Source organism: Pelophylax lessonae (genome assembly GCF_965119305.1).
Source record: "Pelophylax lessonae genome assembly, chromosome: 8".
Lineage (NCBI taxonomy): Eukaryota > Metazoa > Chordata > Amphibia > Anura > Ranidae > Pelophylax > Pelophylax lessonae.
In genome coordinates, this window is record NC_138775.1 from 101745544 (window position 1) to 101761208 (window position 15665).

At 43.3% G+C, this 15665-nt stretch overlaps 1 protein-coding gene across 1 annotated transcript in view; it reads left to right on the top strand.

Moving 5' to 3' along the window:
* The first annotated feature begins 2953 nt into the window (after positions 1-2953).
* Positions 2954-15665, top strand: part of CSNK1E (casein kinase 1 epsilon) — an 89559-nt gene continuing 76847 nt past the window's right edge. Inside the window, exon 1 of the mRNA XM_082265854.1 lies at positions 2954-3048. The gene's annotated coding sequence lies outside the window, so the exon portion shown is untranslated. The remainder of the gene's footprint in view (positions 3049-15665) is intronic.

Here is a 15665-nt window from a genome sequence, read left to right on the forward strand (position 1 = left end):
TGTATGAGCTGAAAGTTTAGAGGGACGGCCAGGTCTTCGTAGATTTGCTGTGGGCTGATACTCCTTCCATTTCAATATTATCGCTTGCACAGTGCTCCTTGGGATGTTTAAAGCTTGGGAAATCTTTTTGTATCCAAATCCGGCTTTAAACTTCTCCACAACAGTATCTCGGAGCTGCCTGGTGTGTTCCTTGTTCTTCATGATGCTCTCTGCGCTTTAAACGGACCTCTGAGACTATCACAGTGCAGGTGCATTTATACGGAGACTTGATTACACACAGGTGGATTCTATTTATTATCATTAGTCATTTAGGTCAACATTGGATCATTCAGAGATCCTCACTGAACTTCTGGAGAGAGCTTGCTGCACTGAAAGTAAAGGGGCTGAATAATTTTGCACGCCCAATTTTTCAGTTTTTTATTTGTTAACAAAGTTTGAAATATCCAATAAATTTGGTTCCACTTCATGATTGTGTCCCACTTGTTGTTGATTCTTCACAAAAAATTACAGTTTTATATCTTTATGTTTGAAGCCTGAAATGTGGCAAAAGGTCGCAAAGTTCAAGGGGCCGAATACTTTCGCAAGGCACTGTATATATTTCACACACACATATACAGACACACACAGACATGTACGCACACACAGTCACGTGTACACACACATGTACACTCACAGACATGTACACACACACAGACATGTACGCGCACACACACATTCACGTGTACACAGACATGTACACTCACAGATATATACACACACAGACAGGTACATACACACACAGACATGTACGCACAGGCACACACAGTCACGTGTACACACACATGTACACTCACAGATATATACACACACAGACATGGACACGCACACACAAACAGACACGTGAACACACACTTGTACACTCACAGACATGTACGCACACACATGTGTACACACACATGTACACTCACAGACATGTACGCACACACACACATGTACACTCACAGACATGAACACACACAGACATGCAAACACACATACCCACAAACACACACCCACCCACCCCCATGTACACACACAGACATGTACACACACAAACATGTACACACACCCACCCCCATGTACACACACAGACATGTGCACACACACAGACACACGTACACACACAGATAAGTGTACACACACACACACACAGGTACATACATACATACACACACATATACACACACATGTACATACACAGAGACACACATGTAAACAACCACCCCCCCCCCTTCACTCGTACAACAGCCCTTACTTGTAAGGTGGTCTTCCTAGCCCCAGTTCTTGTTTCCACATGTGTCTGTGACACAAAGAGGAGCTGCAGTCTGGGATACAATACAGGCAGCACACACGAGGAGTGCAAATGCAGGAAGCAGCCAGAGGTGGCAGCAAAGGGCCTGATGTGAGCTCAATGACACGGAGAAGCAGCAGCTGCCGACTCACACTCAGAAAACCAGGGCAGTCACGGAGCACCTCTGCACCCACCCCTGCCTTTTCCCATCCTCGCTGGGCCCTTCCAGATGCTCGGGCCCCTTACAAGTGTATGGGCTGTACCCCCCTGATGGCGGCCCTGTTAGCAGATATGTGTCCGCTAACATCCGCCGCTTCATTGGAAAGACTGGAGGGTCCGATCAGGTCTGCCTGAAAAACTGATAGGTGGATCTAATCAGATCGCCAGTGTGAAAGGGGCCTATGGCCCCATTCACATTTGTGCATTCTAGTACAGATGTGCGTTCCTGAAACGTGAAAAACGTGCAAAAACTGCGTGTTCTGCTTGTTGTGCCATTAATTGTTAACAAAACCCCAAAAGTAGCCAGGTAACAAACATGCAAAGTTCAACACACAAAAAAAAACACAAAAAAAAGCCAGTTCACGTAAATGCATGTTGTTAACCGCTTGCCGACTGCTCACAGTATATTTACTGCGGCAGTCAGCCCCTCACAGGCAGAGTGACGTAGGTCAACGTCGCTAGCCTGGGAGGCTCTGGGGAGCGAGCGCGCGCCGCCGGAGGCGCGCTCCCGCACCCGCGCGGTCACGGACCCCCCCCCCCCCCCCGCGCGTGTGACCGGCGGACCCGATGTCCGCCGGTCACTCGGCGATCGTCGGGGGAGAGGGAGAAAGTCAGGCGGCTTATGTAAACAAGCCACCTGTCATTCTCCCCGGTGTAGAAACACTGATCACACGGTTCTACAATGTAGGACTGTTGATCAGTGTTCCTACAGCTCAAGCCACAGCCAATCACAGTAAGAATCATGCCCCTAGGGACACACACAGCCCCTCCCTCTCAAATAAAAAAAAACAATTTTGATTTTTACATTTTTGGGGGGGGGGGAATTTCATATAAAAAAATGTGAAAAATATTGTTATTTTTGCAAAATTGGCGCTCTTTTTTTGTTTATAGCACATGATCAAAAAATCGCACAGGTGATCAAATACCACCAAAAGAAAGCTCTGTTTGTGGGAAAAAAAGGACGTCAAATTCGTTTAGGTACAGCGTTGCACGACCGCGCAATTGTCCGTTAAAGTCACGCAGTGCCGAATCGCAAAATACCCCCTGGTCTTTTAGCAGCCAAATCCTCCGGGGCTTAAGTGGTTAAAGAAAAAAAACAAAAAAAAACGCATGAAAAAAAACGTGCTTTCGCGTGATGAGCAGATCTAAAATAAATAAAAAATGATAGTGACTGCAATCCAAAAAATATGTGTGTTAAAATGTAGCAGCGTGCTGGCATCCTGGAGCTGGTCCTCTGCTTTGCAATGCCACCTTTTCAGCGTTTCTTTCTTCTTTCCTGTCTGGTTGTAGTTTCACAGTCACAGTCAGCCCTGGACACTGAGATCTGTGCTCAGACAGGATCCTGCTTGCTATCAGTGTCATCTGTTCTACAAAAGGGGTGTTGTCTCTTTAAGTTTCACAAGGATGACATCACACTGGGGTTTGGCAGTCGGATTCAATGAGTGTAGAAGGGAGTAGAGACAGCTCACAGACTGAAGGGGGAAGGAGAGAAGCAGAGCAGCTAGACACAGGCACAGCAGGTAAGCCCAGCTCCCAGCAATCTCTCGTCATCCTGCCCCCCACAACATCCCCCACCCATGACACCCCCAGGAGCAGATACAGGGGGCTCTTGGCTACACACCCATACCAATATTGGGGGGCTCCACTGGATTTATAAGGGTGAAATGAAGGGGGAAACATCACCCCCCCCCTCTTTCTGCTTGTTTTCTAAGCATAGCACTGGACTGGCTGGACTAAAAGCCGACAATAGAACAAATGTATCTATTTACTAACATCACTGATCGTTAACAATAATATTTAATGTGATCTGAAAAAAAAAAAAAAAAAAACCTTTATTTTTGTTGTATTTCTGTAATTCCTGGCTTGGAGGAAGTGGGGGTGGGGGAGGGACAGTGTATTTATTATCAGGATTCACTGGATGTTTATATAGTGCCATTTATATCCCTATAAGTTGTGGATAATAAATCTAAAGCTGATGTATGATTTTATTTGTTAAAGGTACCCTAGCAAGGGCACTGAGATTTGTGGGTAAATAAATCTAGTGCTGAGAATTCTGCTGTTTTATGGTTCCTCTGTCTGCAGTGCATTTAAAGGCGTATAGGAGTTCTGTTATCATACCCCCCCCCCCCCCTATATTTTCACTGTAATACATCCTTCAGTCTTTTCTGTATTCATAGGGTGGGGTAAAGGCCTGGGAAAAAAAAAATGCAGAGCCCTCCCCCTTTGTTCTCCGCTGGCCAGAAAATAGATATTTACTATGTTCCTGAAAGTCTCCCGATCTGAAGTGGGGCGTATTTTATTGGAAGAGGGTAAAAATTTGTGTGCGCTGGCGGAACATTACATAATCTCCAGTGTTATTCACACTGCCGTGTACGCTGCATCTGCTGTCGGTTCAAGCATGAATAATTTGTGCCATTAAAATGACTCCACACTCGTCATACTTCACCTATAGGACCACATTTGTGTGTTGTGCGCAACATATTTGTATCATTGTATTCATTTTAGGTGTTTTGTTTTGTTTTTTTTATTTTTTTTTTATTATAATTTTATTTTTATTTTTTTATTTGTTGCATTTCTGACATTTTTCAAACAGTTGGTATTCGTATTCTGTCTACTGTAACAGGGTCATGTTTACGTACACACTGTGGCTAGGGGGGTCATTCATTTGTTTATTAGTGACACCCCTCCCCCACCCCCTCTAAACATTTTATAGCCCTGGCAAGTGTCAACCCTCTATGAGGTTTCTGTTTGTGGACATGATCTTTATTAAAGAGACCATTCTTTTGCTACTTTGAATCTAAACCCAAAGCAGCCATTTAAAACCCTGTGTTGTGTATGATGGCGAGATAGACCAGATGTCATGGCTTCCGATTATTTATAGGAAGGAGTGCAGATCCATGTTCCTGAATATTGTGGCTTCATCACAGAGTGACGGGAGGAGAAAATTGATTCCCAGGCTGATTTACTAGAGGTGTTTTGCACCCCCTCCCCCTCCAAGCTTGTTGGATTCAGGTTTGTGTGAATCCTGGTTGGGTTGGAAAGAGTGCAACTGAATAGAACAGAAGGGGATAAACAGAAAAACAAAAAATGTGTTGTCCTGGTGACCAAACATAAGGTCTGTCAATCTGCACACTAAGGATAGGCTGCTGAATTCCATTTAATCTTTAATATCATGGCAGGTGTTCATTTTGGGACCTGTAATGATGTTTTGACATTCAGGACAAGAGTTGTATGAATATTAATTGCCCCTCTCTCTGGTTACGTCCTAGTCACATGTGCGTGGATATATCTGACATTGTTTAGATTTGATCCCAGGAAAGCCAGGATGTATCCTGTACAGTAAGGAGAACTAGGACTAGTTTCATGCAATGTTTTGTAGGAACCCCCAAGGTCAGCTCTTTGATCTTTGTTGGGCACATGGGTGTTCATATCAGGTGCCTCTATTACAGCTTTCAGCAGGATAAGGGCAGATAAATGAAGACGGATTGTTTTGTCAAAATATTGTGGCCCAGATGAAACTTCTGTTTTGCTCTTGTTTGCTTCCAGTGTAATTGGAAAAATAAAATCGGCTTTGCCGCCTGTTCATTAAACTGCTCTTTAGAGAAAACTAATTTGGGGTCAAAGGGTGGTCCCCTGATTGGGGTTCCCCAATTCTTCTTCTTCTTCACAGGTGTACTATGTGGGCTGTTAGGGCACCTCCAGCGTGATTTGAGTTGGAATGTGTCCCGTTCCCAATTACTATACTTTCCATCTATGGATTGCTGGGGGAGGGGGTGCACACTCACACCACGCGTGATACTTCTATGTGTTTGCACCTGGATTTTGTCAATGCATACTGTGCTTCAGTGCCGGTTCACACTTGTGCGATTTTACTGCGAATGCGATGCGTTATGAAAAGTCTAGATTTGCATGTATTCCCAAAATACATTGTATACGCGACGGTCGTTCACATCTATGCGTTGCGATTCAGATGCGAATATAATGCGATGATGAAAAGGGTCTTGTGCGAGTTTACAGCGTTGCGAATTTAGTCTCCAGAGACATCAATGTAAATCGGTCTGGACTCGCATTATCAGTTCAGATATGTGCGAATTCTTATTTTTTGTTTGATTTTTTTTTCCCCTCAGCTCCACCCCCTCCTGAGCTTAATTAACATAATCAACGCAATCAAATTTTCTTTACAATCACGCTGGTACTATCGAAAAAACACAAGGTAAACTCGCACTGCAAATTCGCATAGCAATCGCATCCGTTCGCAATCGCACAAGTGTGAACCGGCACTTAATGTGTATTTCCATAGGTTTGAAGTTGCCTCTGTATAATTTTTATGAAAACTTTTTATTTTTTTAAATAAAAATGTATTGAAACAGAGTTTTATTATAGGTTACAAAAATCAATAAAGTGATATTAAACTAGGTTTATTTTCCAAAGATAATCCATGCACATCTACTGCTTAATGGCTCTGTAAAGCCACTTTCACATGGGCGAGCCAATCGGGACCTCCAGTCAGTTTCTTAGGCAGATCCGATTGGACCATCCATTGCCCTCTATGGAGTATGGCGGGTGTCAACGGACATGTTTGTTGACATCCGCCAACATCTGATCCTATCTGCCAAAAAAAGACAGCTGGGAGATCTGTTCCCCATCCGTCTGCTGGATCAGATGGCTGTTGGGTGTAAACGGACAGACGGTCCGTTTACATCTGACCACCCATAGAAGACGGGGCTGTGTCTGTGTCCACTCTGACAAGCCATTCTCCTGTTCAGCGGAGATCAGCAGACAGATTTCCCTGCTGAGCACCCATGTGAAAGGGGCCTCATCTATTCTCCAAGAAATTTGTTTTATTGTTTTATTTTTTTCGATCTCCTTGTAATATTCTTCCTGAGCTCCAAAACCTCTCCTTCCCCCCCCCCCCCCCCCCTTCACTTCCGTTTGAAACTATTGCACACTAAAAAATGTCATAGTTCATATTCCATTTTTCAAATGAGCAAGAACTTGTGGTCACATTCCTAATTATTGACCATGGAGAACATATGTAGCCATCCTCTAACAGGAAGTGGGATGACAGCAGCAAAAAAAGAGGAGGAATATGGAGATTTAGTGATTAAATGTATTTTATTTTTGCGAAAAATAGAACTATAAATATTATATACATATCAAAATATTCTAGATATATATTATATAAGTGCCAAAAAAACAGAAGCTATTGTGTACAATATGTGATCCTAGCAGAGAGGTGTTGCTTTGGACACTAAAGGTTGTGTATACAGATTACATGGGTGGAAATTCAGCCCTGCTACTAATGCTGTATAAAACTGTCACTGCCAGGAACTCCCCTTATTCCTCTGCATTTTAGGTATGTTTCCCATGATCACTCTTCAGCTAGACTGAGCAGCCTATATTATAAGATACAGTGCCTTGAAAAAGTATTCATACCCCTTGACATTTTGTCATGTTACAACCAAAACTGTATATGTATTTTATTGGGATTTTATGAGATAGACCAACACAACGTGGCACATAATTGTGCAGTGGAAGGAAAATGATAAATGGAACACAAATATCTGAAAAAGTGTGGCATCCATTTGTATTCAGCCCCCCAATACTTTGTAGAACCACCTTTCGCTGCAAATACAGCTGCAAGTGTTTTTGGGGATGCCTCTACCAGCTTTGCACATCTAGAGAGTGACATTTTTGCCCATTATTTTCAAAACGGCTCAAGCTCTGTCAGATTGGGTGTAGAGCATCTGTAAACAGCAATTTCCAAGTCTTGCCACAGATTCCTAATTGAATTTAAGCCTAGACTTTGACTGGGCCATTCTAACACATGAATAAGCTTTGATCGAAACCATTCCATTGTAGCTCTGGCTGTATGTTTAGGGTCATTGTCCTGCTGGATGGTGAACTTCCACCCCAGTCTCAAGTCTTTTTGCAGACTCTAACCAGTTTTCTTCTAAAGCCTCGTACACACGCAACGATTGTTGGCTGTGAATTTTCGGCCAACGTCCGATCGGCCGATTGTCGGCTTGTTAGTATGATGCTTCCAACAACCGACTGCAACTTTTCGGCCGAAAAAAATCTGGTGTGCATGCTATAAAATTTTTGTTGGCCGTCAACAGAACGGCCGATTATTCGTCAGTCAGTACAGATTTCGGCAGACAAAAATCAGATGAGCAAGACTGGGCATGCTCAGAGAAGAAAAAACACACGGAAAGTAAACCAGCACATGACATCACTTCTGAAGTTAGTTGTTGTTGGCCGAAAAAATTTGTGTGCAGTCTAGAGCACATTTCAACCAACACAACAACACTGGACAAAAGTCGGCCGATCGGTCGGCCAACAATCGTTGCGTGTGTACGAGGCTTAAGATTGCCCTGTATTTGGCTCCATCCATCTTCCAATCAACTCTGACCAGCTTCCCTGTGCCTGCTAGAAAAGCATCCCCACATCATTCTTCACCACCACGTTTACGCTCTTCCATAAAGCCCAGATATGTGGAGAGCATGACTAATAGTTGTCCTGTGGGCAGATTCTCCCACCTGGGCTGTGAATCTCTGCAGCTCCTCCAGAGTTATCATGGGAGGCTTGACTGCTTATCTGATTAATGCTCTCCTTGCCTGGCCTGTCAGTTTAGGTGGGCGGCCATGTCTTGGTAGGTTTGCAGTTGTGCCATACTATTTCCATTTTCAGAAGATGGATTGAACAGTGCTCCCATGAGATATTCAAAGCTTGGAATATTTTTTATAACCTAACCCTGCTTTTAAACTACTTCACAAAGTTATCCCTGACCTGTCTGGTGTGTTCCATGGCCTCCATGATATTGTTTGTTCGCTAAGGTTCTTTAACAAACCTGAGGGCTTCACAGAACAGCTGTATTTATACTGAGATTACATTTCACACAGCTGGACTCTATTTACTAATTAGGCAACTTCTGAAGGCAGTTGGTTCCACTAGATTTTAGTTAGGGGTATCGGAGTAAAGGGCGCTGAATAAAAATGCACACCACACTTTTCAGATATTTATTTTGAAAACCATTTATCATTTTCTTTCCACTTCAAAATTATGTGCCACTTTGTATTGGTCTATCACGAAAAAACTCAATAAAATAAATTTACGTTTTTTTGGTTGTAACATGAGAAAATGTGGAAAATGTCAAGGGGTATGAATACTTTTTCAAGGCACTGTACATATAAGGATACAAATCATGGCCTATGTATACCATATCCCATCCTGAAATGGCTTTATTTCATTTGAGTATATCCTAAGCAGTTCTAGACATGTCCTTGGTGGCACCTAGCTTTTGCCCAGCAGGTAGCTGTGTCTAAATTTTTTATAGCCTTTTTTGTTTATTTTGAATACATACATCTTTTGATTCTTGCCCTATATATTACCATCCCAGTTAAAAATAAATAAAAAGTAGTCTGGTGGCCTCTTGCTCTTGTGAATAAGTCCTGGTTCACATTTGTGCGATGCGGGAACGCTGTGAATATACAGCGTGTTCCCGCATCGCTTCCGCACCCCTGGCAGTTCACACTGCCATATGCGATACGCAGGGGGTGTCAATTAATTAAAAGTTAACACCCCCAGTTGAGATCGCATATCGCAGTGCGATCTGCAAGTTCGCACAGAATCGGATCGTACTAGTGTGAACCACCATGCGATCCGATTCTGCTGCGGATTAAAAAAAGGGTAATGTGCGTCTTTACTGCGATTGCGGTGCAAATTCAGCCATACAAACCGTATGGCTGAAATTTGCACTGCACAGAGATCGCATGTAATTTTAGGAGCAGTGCGCTCCGAATTCCATGCGATCTGTGATCGCACTAAAGTGAACCAGCACTTAATGTGTCTGAGGGAAGCAACCAGTCAGGTTCCCCCGTTTCCTGTTTTTGTCTGAAAATAAAATGGAAAAGCTTTAAGGGCAACAGTTCTTGTGGACACTTTCTGGGGTCACGAGTTCTCGGATGTAAGGTATGAACAATTTAGTTACCAAAACAACAGCTACGTGTACAGAAAAGGTCACATGTTACCTGATCTCACCTTCCACCAACCTGCTTTCATCAGCTTTTTTTTTTTTTGGGGGGGGGGGGGGAATTCATACCACGATAGGCCAAAAAACTAAAATTATAGTGCTATGGGGGAGCCTGGGTTCAACAGCCAGCCGACTTCCTAAAAGCCAAACTGTCTTTATTTTCATTGCTTCTCATCAGCCTAAGCAAAATAAACAGTACATAGCTTCTGGTATACAAATAAAACTACAGCTCACCACCCGTAACACTCATTCCCTATATATTGCCTCTTCTGTGGTCTTCCCCACTGGCGCTTTCGGCTCTTTATCTCCTGTGTGCCACCATAGCAAGCAGCTATGTGTGGGTGACCTTCCGAGCCAAGCTGTGTTTGTCCATAGACACACGCAGCATGACTTGGCCCCGCCCCTCCTATTCTTTGCTCCTCAGGATTTGACTGACAGCAGCAGTAGCCAATGACAGAGAAGAGACCATTGCTGCTGCAGATGGGTACAGCACTGGATCAAGAGAGAGATTATTTTACCTTTTTTAATGCAGGGTTGGATTAAGATTTGACTTTATAGTCACTTTAGCAGGGTTTTGAAGTCCCCCCTCCTGTTTCAGGATTCTGCGGTTTCCTGCTCCCTTTCAGGCCTCTCCTAAAGGCAGGTTAACCCTTTCATGACCACAGTCCCCCGTAATCATGGTTGGAGGCTCTTTACCGCTCAGTCTCTCTAAGACTCTGAATTCCAGGTCCCAGATGATTAATTTTGAGAGAGGTTTAAATTCTCTCCTCTCTAACTGGACCACCCGGAACCCAGCCCCCTCCCCCTGCATGGGTGAGTACCCTTGAGCAGTGGTCCTCAACCCTTGCCTACAGGGCCCACTAACAGGCCAGGTTTTAAGTATTACCTTGGGTAGATGCAGTCTAGAGTACTGCAATCACTGAGCAGCAAATGATATCACCTGGGATGTATTTCCAGTTGTCTTGCAAACCTGGCCTGTTATGCCTCGTACACACCTGCAGATTGTCGGCCGAAAAGATTCGGCCAACGACCGATCGGCCGATTTTCGGCTTGTTAGTATGATGCTTCCGACAGCCGACAGCGCACTTTCGGCCGAAAAGAATCTGTCGTGCAGGCATTAAAATTTTTGTATGCCGACACCAGAGCGGCCGATTGTTCGCCAGTCAATACAGAATTCGGCCGACAGACAGCAGATTTGCAAGACTGGGCATGCTCAGAAAAGAAAAAACACACGGAAAGTTAACCATCACATGACATCACTTCTGCAGTCGGCTGTAGTTGGCGGACAAAATTCTTGTGCAGTCTTTTGCACTTTTCAACAGACACCGACAGCCCGGGGACAAAAGACGGCCGATCGGTCGGCCGACGATCTGCACGTGTGTACGAGGCATTAGTGGGCCCTGTAGGCCAGGGTTGAGGACCACTGCCCTTGAGTACTTTGAAAATGCATGTTACCATTCCTCTTAAAGGAACCACAACCCAAATTATGGAGACCAATAATCTCCTGATGTCCTGTACAGTGTAAATATATCATTTTAGTTTCTATTTGATAACCCTTGACAGGGGTTAAAAGCAACATTTAGGCATAAGAGACAAAGCATTATCATGGATTTCCTTGTGTCAACAGAGAACCCTGCCTGAAGGATAAGCGAGGTACAGAATGCCTCTCTTGCACTGTTATTGTGTGGGAGCATCTTTAGAGATTCACTTAACACACACACACACAATAAATACACTGAGATTTTACCTGTGTTTACACATACTGCCAGAGCCTGGATTTCCACGAATGGAATATAGAAAACAAATTAAAGTGCTTGCATTCAATAATTGCAGCATTGAAGTAACTTTCAACAATAAAAGGTATTGTGAAAAGGTATTTTGACATATTTGCATGAGACTTGAAAATGAAATATTTGTAAAATCTTTGCAGGTATCCTTTTTTCCTGCCTTGTGATCAGTGCCGGGACAAGGTCATCCAGTGCCCTGGGCAAAGATGCCAAACTGTGCCCCCTCCCCCATTTATGATGTGCAAGCTTAGAGGGTCCTACACCCAGTAAACTATTGCGCCCAGGGCAACCGACCCTCCCACCCCTTGTCCCGGCCCTGCTTGTGACTGTTGTGGATTTAGAGCCACGTATCAACTGTCACCATTTTCTTTCAATGTTTTTCATGCACTTTTATGGTAGAGGAATGTATAATGTTGCATGGAATAAAATGGATTTGTGATTTTTGCTTTCAATATTAAAAGTTCCTGCAACATGCTTTCAAAGCATGGGTAAGAGATATTGGTATGCAAAGCTACTATCAGTAAATATTTATACATTCAGCCATTCATCTTCATCTGTCCGGGCCCGGCCCGGCCCAGGATCTTCATCTATCCAGGCCCACATTTGTAAAAAAGACCCACAGGCCCTGGTTGAGGATAGGAACTTATGGTGTACCAAAATGAAAAATTCTGGACTAAATCCAAAAAATTCAGGATGCACTTAGCCGAAAACCAAAATGGACAGTTTTAAAATAAAAATAAAAACCAAAAATATATTTTATGATATACTCACACTCACTGGCCACTTTATTTAGGTATACCTGTTCAATTGCTTGGTAACCTAAATTGCTAATCAGAAACTCAATGCATTTAGGCATCTAGACGTGGAGAAGACAACTTGCTAAAGTTCAAACTGAGCATCAGAATGGGGAAAACAGGGGATTTAATTGACTTTGAACGTGGCATGTTTGGTGCCAGACGGGTTGGTCTGAGTATTTCAAAACCTGCTGATCTGCTGGGATTTTCACCATCAGGGTTTTCAGAGAATGGCCTGAAAAAGAGAAAATATCCAGTGAGTGGCAGATATGTGGAGGAAAATGCCTTATTGAGGTCAGAGGAGAATGGGCAGACTGGTTTGAGATGATCGAAAGCCAACAGTAACTCAAATAACCACTCGCTACAACCAAGGTATGCAGAATACCATCTATGAATACACAACACATTGAAGCAGATGGGCTACAGCAGCAGAAGACCGCACCAGGTACCACTCCTGTCAGCTAAGAACCAGAACCTGAGGCTACATTTCACACAGGCTCACTAAAATTGGCTGATAGAAGATTGGAAAAATGTTGCCTAGTCTGATGAGTCTCGATTTCAGATGGTAGGGTCAGAATTTGGCATAAACATCATGAAAGCATGGATCCATCCTGCCTTGTATCAACAGTTCAGGCTGGTATTGGTGGTGTAATGGTGTGAGGGATATTTTCTTGGCACACTTTGGGCCCCTTAGTACCAATTGAGCTTCGTTTAAACGCAACGGCCTACCGGAGTATTGGTTGCTGACCATGTCCATCCTTTTATAGCTACAGTGTACCCATCTTCTGATGGCTCCTTCCAGCAGGATAATGCACCATGTCACAAAGCTCTAATCATCTCACTACTGCTTTCTTGAACATGACAGGGAGTTTGCTGTACTCGAGTGGCCTCCACAGTTACCAAATCCTAGTACAATAGAGCATGTTTGGGATATTGTGGAATGGGAGATTCCCATTATAGATGTGCAACCAACATATGCAGGAACTGCATGGTGCTATCATGTCAATATGGACCAAAATCTCTGAAGAATGTTTTCAACACCTTGTTGAATCTATGACATGGAGAATTAAGGCAGTTCTGAAGGCAAAATGGGGTCCAACCTACTGGCAAGATGTATTTAATAAAGTGGCGTGTGTGTGTGTATGTATGTATATATGTGTGTGTGTGTGTGTGTGTATGTGTGTGTGTATATATATATATACTTTTTAATTATAAATTTCAACTGAATATGAATTTTATTATCAGCACTTTTTTTTTTTTTCCATTGGCAAAGTGCCAATAACCCTTGTTTGGGCCGTTTCATTTTTGGCGACCGATTTTTATATTTGTAAATCTCTAACGGGAACAATTAATGGGGATGGCAGTCTGAGCCTTGTCTTAGTGCCCATTCACACTACCGCGACTGGTCAGACTGACAAGTCGCGGTCCATGCATTGCTACGGGAACCGTTCCAATAGGAGCGACTCAAGTCGCTCCGACTTGGAAAGTAGTTCCTGTACTACTTCGGGGCGACCTCTGAGCGACTTGCATTGTCATTCATTATATGAAGTCCGTGCAAGTCGTGCCGAAGTCGCGGTGCACGCGACTTCACAGGTCGCCCCCGAAGTCGTGCCACGTTAGTGTGAACCGGCACTTATTGCTTGTATCTCCTGTGTAAGCACAGAACAAATGTCCAGTTATATAGCCAACACATTGTTTTTTTAGTTATTTTTTACATGTTTTAGGAACAATGCTAGGATAAATGTAAGGTGGACCCTAGTAGGTTCTTTCACCCAGTATCTTAAAACTCTAAAAGAATATTTTGACTGGTTGCTATGGGTAACGTCACCAATGTATGAATAATAATAAAAAGTGTGTAATCTAGATCTACTACCTGGCCAAAACCCAAAAAGTTGCCACCTGGAACAAACTAAGCAACTAAACTAAGCATGCAGTAGCTATCCTATTAGATAATTACTGCATGTGCCCAAAGAATGAGGTCAACTGACTACCTGAATATACTGAATGACCAGGTTATTCCATTAATGGATTTTTTTCTTCCCTGATGGCACTTTTACAATATACATGTAATATCCAGCCCCCATTGTGTTTTAGCCGGTTAGTGGGTCTGGAGGAGGAGGGACAGAGTTGGCTGTTATTTACCATTGTGTATATGCCCACATATGTGACTATAGTCACATGGGCTGCTCAGATGTGATGGGGAGGAAATGCTGAGCATAAGAAATTCACCGAAAACTTGGCATGTTCTGCGACTCCCCAGTGACATGAAGAGAAGGTGGAGATAGAGAGCAACAGGATCAACCAGGCTTTTCTGCAGAAAACAATTCTCACAGTGAGTTTGTATGAATCGCATGTCAACCAGCATTTTATAGGGTGTGTTGGTTTGTTTTTTTTGTTTTTTTTTTTTTCTATGATGTGGGTTTAGTGACACTTTTTTTTTTTTTTTTTTTTTTTTAATTGAACAAGCTGAAGTTAGAAGCTGATTTTGGCTACTTTGCACAGCTGCATCATATTTTGCGCACTCCGGTTTTAGTAAATCAGCCCCACTATGACCGCCCACCATAACCTCCACTAGACCCCTGAAGGTATGTACAGTATATATGCAAGGTCTTCCAGAATTGACTTTACACTTAGTGTTTTAAACAGTGCATGCATTCATACAAAGCTATATATCAAACCTAAAAAGTGTAGTGAAAGAAACAAATTGGTTTGTGTCCAAACTAGGGACTGTATATTCAGGATGCGGACAGTTGGGATCTAAGCCCAGGAGGCACTCACGCCTCCATCTGTGGAATGCAAAGCTTGTATAAATGTGTGCTTTGCACTATGATCATTTGCTCACTAGGCTTATATCATAGAATCTGTTCGACTGATTTTTATTGTTACAGAAATGTGAAATATACAGCTTCCAATGTAGGTGTTTTCCTAAACCTAAGATTCTTGTTAAGTTGTACCTATTATAGATCTACTTCATTACTGCACAGGCTTGGCAGCAAGCACCTTTGTCATGCTCTTCTATTAGCCCGATCTGCTGCCAGAGTGCCAGTGGAAAGCCCAGTATATAGGGGTTTGGGGAAAAAAAACTGTTGCCTTCCACAATTTCACCTTTTGGTGCTTGAGAGACCCGTTTTCTAGGCTTGTATGCATGCGAGAATGAAAAGGGGGCACATTAAGTGCACACTTGCGTGTGATTGTGGCCACCTGTTTAGCAAGAGGCTAGAATTAGTTACATGGGCTTAGGAACAGGCTAATTCTGTCAGGTAAATAATGGGTTACTCTACCTGCTGTACCTGGAGCAAGGTTTAGCCAATGGGAAGGCATGGAACTTTCTAGGAAGCAGGTGGAAGGCTTTAGAAGGGCTGAATGGTCTGGAGTGCTTCCTTTTGCATCCGAAGAGCAGGACAAGAAGAAGTTTCCCCACCCCCCCCCCTCCCTGTTTCGTCGCGAGCACCTTTGTGTGGTTGGGTCACCCTGGTATTCCAGGGGGACCTCTTGTATTTTTCTATGCTAATTTAATTTTTGGT